We start from the raw sequence: 6,714 nt of genomic DNA, 5'->3' as shown, positions 1-6,714 counted from the left end.
ATGACTGTATCACAAGGGTCATGTCACAACACCATGTAAACTATGCCATGAACTTTATACAAATTATCTCAATCAATTCTTACATCAGCCCTATCAGTAACTTGCGAGGATTACACCCCTGGATTTAGAACTCAAGTCTGTCTGACTGCAAGTCTATCCTGCTTCTGTAAGTAAACTCAGGTCTTCCCTCTGGGAGGACCCAGAAGTCCACAGGATACCAGCCCATAAGACACCAATGCATAAGATACACCATTTTAAATAGGATGGGCTCTTAAGTGTTCCCCAAGCTGCCCATTTACCCCATGCCTTGCTGTATTTGTTCGGTCTGTCTGACTAATCCCTTAGGCTTGGCTCCTGATGAGCACTCCAGTGCACTCATCCTCTCATTCTTTTCTTCAACAAATATGTATGAAGGTGGAGGACACTGTCATGGGTGCTGAGGACGCAGTAGTGAAGATTATAAATGTGGCCATTGCCCTTATGGAGCTCACAGTCTAGAAGGAAATATGGACATACAACTACTTACAAGAGTCACTGAGTGGGATGGCAAGGGAAGTTGTGGAATGCTATGATACTACCTAGCAGGGAGATGTAATCTGGTCTAGGAATCAGGGAAAAGTTTCTGGAAAAAGTTGTCTCTGCTGAGACCAGAAGGAGAAAATAAAAGAGAAGAAAAAATTGCTCCAGCCAGAAGTAGCAGTGTGGGTGGAAGCCCAGAGGTTTGAGGGCAGCCTAGCATCTTTGAAGAACTGAAAGAAGTTCAATATATGAGGACAACCAAATGTAAGGGGAGAGTGATGAGGGATGAAGCTGGAGAAGAGCAGGGATCCTATCAACTTTGAACAAAGAGGATGTATTTTCCAAATTTCTATTTATAAAAGCTACTCTGGTATAACATGTAAAATGATTTAGAGGCCCTGACTGGAGCTAGGAGGTCCAATTAGGAGGTAAGGGATGCAGGAATGGAGCCAAGCAGACAGAGGTAAAGAATGAGGGAGCTAGAGGAATCAAGGGCGACATCCAGGTTTCTGCATCTAGGTGGATGGTGGTAATACCACCTACAGAGATGGAAACCTTCAGGAGAAGCAGGTGTGGGGAAAGCTGCTGAGTTAATCACCTAGATGATGTAGTGTCTGAGGGACCTGTGAGACAGCTAATTGGAACCATCCACTAGGCTGCTGGATAGGTGTCTGGAATACAAGCACATGGATGGTGCTTTACTGGCCAGGAGGTTATGAGTGCCCAGGGTGAGGGTGTAGTGTAAGAGCAGAAACGCTAGACGTGGCTATGCCCTGAAAGTCAATTCAAACATGTCTTTTCTGGCCCCTTTCCCTTTCTCCACATCCTTCCCAATGTCGTATACTGTTGTCTGCCTGTCTTTGAGAATTACCATTATTTAGTTACTACTACTGCTGGTGCCCCTTCCGCCATCCCAGATGCCCCTCGGTATCACCTTATGGTGTCTATTAGGCCAGATTTTGCCATGTTTCATACTCCAGTAATCTGGATGGGTGGAAACCTTCCCTGGGGACCAGCCTTCCAATTGGAATTAAATGCCCTAGCCCTGGCTCAAAGTCCTCTGCCACTGAAATCCCAACATGCGTTACAACCATTCTTGCCTAGTGATGTACGCACTAATGGTGATATAATAATGTGTGAACACATTGTGAAAGAGATCTGACATGAGCTAAGCAAATAAAATGAACGCATTAAAACAATTTATAAAGCATCCTTATGGACTAAATCTCCATTATTCATTCATTTAACATTCATCAAACATTTATTGTGCACCAACTACATGTTAGGCCACACGTTAGGTTCTGGAGATAAAAAAAAAATTTGATTTGATATCTTAAAAAGCAGCTAAATTAGTTTTCACTTGGACAGAGGCTTATCTGCCTAGCTAAAGTCAAAGTCAATATTCTTACGTAGTATCTAAACCAGAGGTGTGTAAGTGGGGTGTGTTATTGTGCGTGCATACCAGGGAGTGCACAAGACAATTCTCTGGAATGTGGGAAGAAAATATTAGAATGAGCATTGATATTTGTTTTTATGTTGTTTATAATTTCTATTTGAGTATTTTTAACATATATAACATATTAATACAAAAGTACATGTATATAATTTATAAGTAAACATACATTAAGGGTTCATGCTCAAAAATATTTTATTGTTTCCTTTGTATAAAAAAGAATTTAAATGCTTTAAATGATTTAAGGTATATTCATTCATTCATTCCCAGATTGTACCAAGGTTAGTTTTTCTGGAAAACATATTTACGGAGAAGCCTGACTTTAGCAAGCCCAAAGCAAAGGACATAGAAACTAGGAAATAACCCTAAACATTTAAATACCTAAAATAACCTTCATGACCTTCACATAGTGCCAACACAATGGCCATCAACTTTCTCAAATCCTAATCATTTTTTGTGTGTGTGTGAACATATACTTCTAAACAAACTTTATTTTTTATTGTTTTAGCTCACAGAAAATTTAGGGCACAGGGGCTTTGAGGAAAAGAGATTAGCTCAGGGAGCTATTAGGTCAGAAAAAATGACAGCAAAAGAAATGGCAGCTGACAGACAGGGGAGATACAGGGAAATAAACACGTCATAACAACACCTCTGTGAATTCAGCTCAGTGAAACAGTGAACGTTCCTAATGAGGGCCTGAGTCATTAAGGAAAGGTTCAGTTGCATTAGTGCTGCATTCTGGTTTTTAGGGAGGCAGGTCAGTATTTTTACATGATAGGAAAAATTCTACCAAAAAACGTTCACATAAAAAAAAATGTTGCTACTTGAAAAAATAACTTTCTCAGAATTACATTTTTATAGCTGCAAGGAAAGTGAGCAATCGTGATTCTAGGCCAATTTGTTTTAACTGTATTTCACCACCTCCTAGTGTTCTGTTCCAAGAGGAGAGGTCAAGGGGACAGGTTTCTAGAATCCCATTCTGACTTCAAATAGAGCACTTTCTTCTTTTTCTCCATAATGTATTGGTCCTTCCCTTAAATTTTTAACTGAGAAAACTGGCTCTTCCACATTTAAACATTTGTAAACCTCCAATCTTGCTCAACTTCTTCATTTCACATACAAAGAAATATAAAGACGTAAAGTTCATTCGTTAGATTCAACAAACATACATTGAGTATTTAATAGATGTCAAACCATATGCTGGGCACTAGGATTTTAAAAATAGAAGAAATATTGGGAGCTCATAGTGTGTAAGGCTTGGGGTAGGGGAGGGGGCAGAGTGAGAGAGGGACATTCACGTAAATAATAACTGTACTACAGGAGCACAAAGGAAGCAGCACCTAACTGCTCAAGTAGGGTGTAGGTGCGGAGAGTCAGGGGATGTTTCTGAAAAAGGATGATACCAAGCTAAGTATTGCTGATGAGTAAAAGTTTGCCTGTCACTGAGTTAGGGAATTCCAGATAGAAGATGTAACGCCTGCGAAGGCACAGAAGTGAGAAAGCCCCGGAGAAGTTAAATGACTTGGCAAACGTTGTTCACTGGGTTCATTACAGAGCTGGTACTAAGAGCCTAAGTTTCTTGACATCCAGGCTTCTTGCTCCACTTATCTGGATAAGTCATGTAAATGAATCCATCATTTCTAACTGATGGAAAGCAAGGGCGTACCTGATCTGATATTTAGGAGTTCCAAAGATTTTCTGTGTAAATATGTCACCAAAGAACTGGGCACAAAATCTCCTGTTACTGAATTAGCTTGACTTGTCCTTGCCCTCCAAGCTCTCAGTTAGTGTCCCTTTCTGTTGGCTGCCTCCTATGGCCTGGGGCACTGGCCTTCAGGGTATTTCCTTGCTGTCACTGTACTTTCCTGCTTGCGTTTTGAAGGGCAGGAGGGCGATGTGAAGGCATGCAGTGGCACGTGTCGGATATGCACAACAGCAGGGAAGACAGAAATGAAAACGGGCGTATCACACGCAGTAGACAATAAGCAGACTTTCTCCTGGTACATCGAAAGTGAACCTAGATACATCAGGAGAATAAGAATTGTGGAAAAGCGATAAACATAAGAGGCTCCTGAGAATGATGACTGATCTGCTGAAACTGCAGTTGGAAACAATCTTAGCATGCCCGTCATGACAAAAACATTTAGAACAGTGTAGAAGATGAGGACTCTTTTGTCACTGTGGCCCCTAAACTCATTTAAATTCTTAGGTAAAGAGGGTAACTTTCAACTCTGACATTTAAACCAATGCCTAAAACTCTCCAAATTTTCTATTAAGAAATAGACACTAAATAAAAAATGCAGATTGTAGCTAAACTATATGGTTCATTCAATCCCAAGACCAACTTTAGGAAAAAGGCAAAGCTTTCTTGAAATCCTCCCACTCCCATTATGCTCCTCTCTCTACTTTGCACAGCCCCTGGCCCCCAGGCACTTGGAGCCCTATACTATTCTCTTGCTACCCCAATTTCCCAACCTTAGACTTCTGTGCAAATATGTGCCCAAGTTATTAGGAACAAGTTTGGTTTAATATATTAAACACAAAGATATAAATAACTCATAGTCTTCCTAACTCTAGCAACAACAATCCTGTTTCTATGTTCATAGTCTCCAAAAAATGTATCCAGACCCATAACTGGACATAGACAGATGACTTATTGCCACATTATTTTGGTGGCAGGGAGTCAGAGTCATCCCGGGCAGCCATCCCTGGGAGAGCAGGAGGTTATTGGGGTGGATGCAGTGTATGGCGTGTTGTGTAGCTATTAGAAGGAGTAGATTATATATACATGGTGACAACAGTGTGGATCTTTAAAACATTGTATTTGGTGAAAAGAGTAAGAAGTAGAATGTAATTTTAATGCAGCACCAATTAATAATTTAAAATATGTGCACATAAAAGAACACAGTTTATGAGAACACATACAAGCAAAAGGACTTACATAAACATCTTATGGGGTAATCTATGAGGGGAAGGAAAAGAAAGTGGAGAATGGGAATCATAGAGAACATATAAATATATGCAGACAAGCAAATGTACAAGAAAGGGGACTTGCACAGATCAGTGATGATAATGTGCCATGTACCAAGGCGCTGATTAACTCAGTTATTTGCTCTAGAGGTGCAAAACAATAACAACTACTACTGCCAATAATAACAATAATAACGATAAAAATAAAAGACTTGCCTAAATTTGTATTTGGTAGATTATAAAGCAATGCAATAAAAAGACCAGAAGAAATGAAGTTGTTGTACGATATACATTGGGGGAGGGCTACTGTCCAGATATCCCTAAAATCACTACAGAAATGATGAAATGATTACCTACTTGATCTGTGTGAACGGTCAGCAACACCAGAACACCTTAGTCACCATACAGCCAGTCTATACGAAGGCATGTTTTCTTTACTCACTCTTACATAGACTGTTGTAGTCAGCTGAATGGTGGCCCCTAAAAAGATATGTTTCCATTCTAATCCCCAGGACCTGTGAATGTTACATTGTTTAGTTAAAGGGCCTTTGTAGACATAATTAAGTATTTTGAAATGAAGAGATAATTCTGGATTATACAGGTAGGCCTTCATTTCAATAGCAAGTGAAGTGGTTAATTTTATATGTCAATGTGACTGGGCCATGGGATGCCCATATAGCTGGTTAAACATTATTTCTGGGTGTGTCTGTGAGGGTGTTTCTGGAAGAGAGTAGCATTTGAAATGCAAGACTGAGTAAAGCAGATGACCCTCCCCAGTGTGGCTGGGCATCATCCAATCTGTTGAAGGCCTGAATAGAACAAAAAGGCAGAGGAAGGTTGAATTCGCTTTCTGCCTAGTTGCTTGAACCAGAACATTGATCTTCTGTGTTTGGCACTCCTGATTCTCAAGCTTTCAGATTAGAACTGGAATCTATGCCATTGGGTCTTAGGCCTTCAAACTACACCACAGGCTTTCTTGGGCCTCCAGCTTGAAGATAGCAGATCCTGGGAATTCTCAACCTCCATTCAATACTTTATAATAAATCTCTTTATATATATCCTATTGGTTCTGTTTATCTGGAGAATCCTAACTAATACAACAAGTGTCCTTATAACAGACACACAAAGAAGACAGATATAGAGGAAAAGGCCCTGTCAAGATGGATGCACACAGAGATGGGAGTTTACTGGCCACAAGCCAAGGAAGCTGGCAATTATTAGCAACCCAAAGAAGCATGGCACAGCTTCTCTCCCGGAGCGTCCAGAAGAAGTGCAGCCCTGTCAACATCCTGATTTTGGACTTCTGGCCTCTAAAGCTGTGAGAATAAATTTTTGTTGTTTAAGCCACCAAATTTGGGATAATTTTTTACAGCAACCACAGGAAACTAATACAACTGTCTTTAGGAAAAGTGAAATTGAAGCTATTTAGGCACAGTGTGCTACTGTTAATTATTATTTGATTTTTGATATGCTGTCACTATCAAAGGGCAAAGCAGTTTACTCTGAATCCCTGAAGAGACCCAACCCTTTCAACAAAAGCCTTTCCAGGGTGACATATGTCCATCCTAATACCTCCACGGGTATAGCCCATCTCTGAGCACTAATTATAATAACTATCATATGCAAAGTCTTTTAGAATTTACACATTCTTTGCTATCCATCCTCAATTTTATCCTAGGGATAACTCTGTGTTATATGTACAAAATGTATTATAATTCCCACTCTATAAATAAGGAAATAAAGTTTGAGAGAGGTTAAATGAAGAACATATA

The sequence above is a fragment of the Equus quagga genome, chromosome 8 (genome assembly GCF_021613505.1).
Source record: "Equus quagga isolate Etosha38 chromosome 8, UCLA_HA_Equagga_1.0, whole genome shotgun sequence".
In the NCBI taxonomy this organism is placed as follows: domain Eukaryota; kingdom Metazoa; phylum Chordata; class Mammalia; order Perissodactyla; family Equidae; genus Equus; species Equus quagga.
This window is presented reverse-complemented; position numbering follows the sequence as displayed.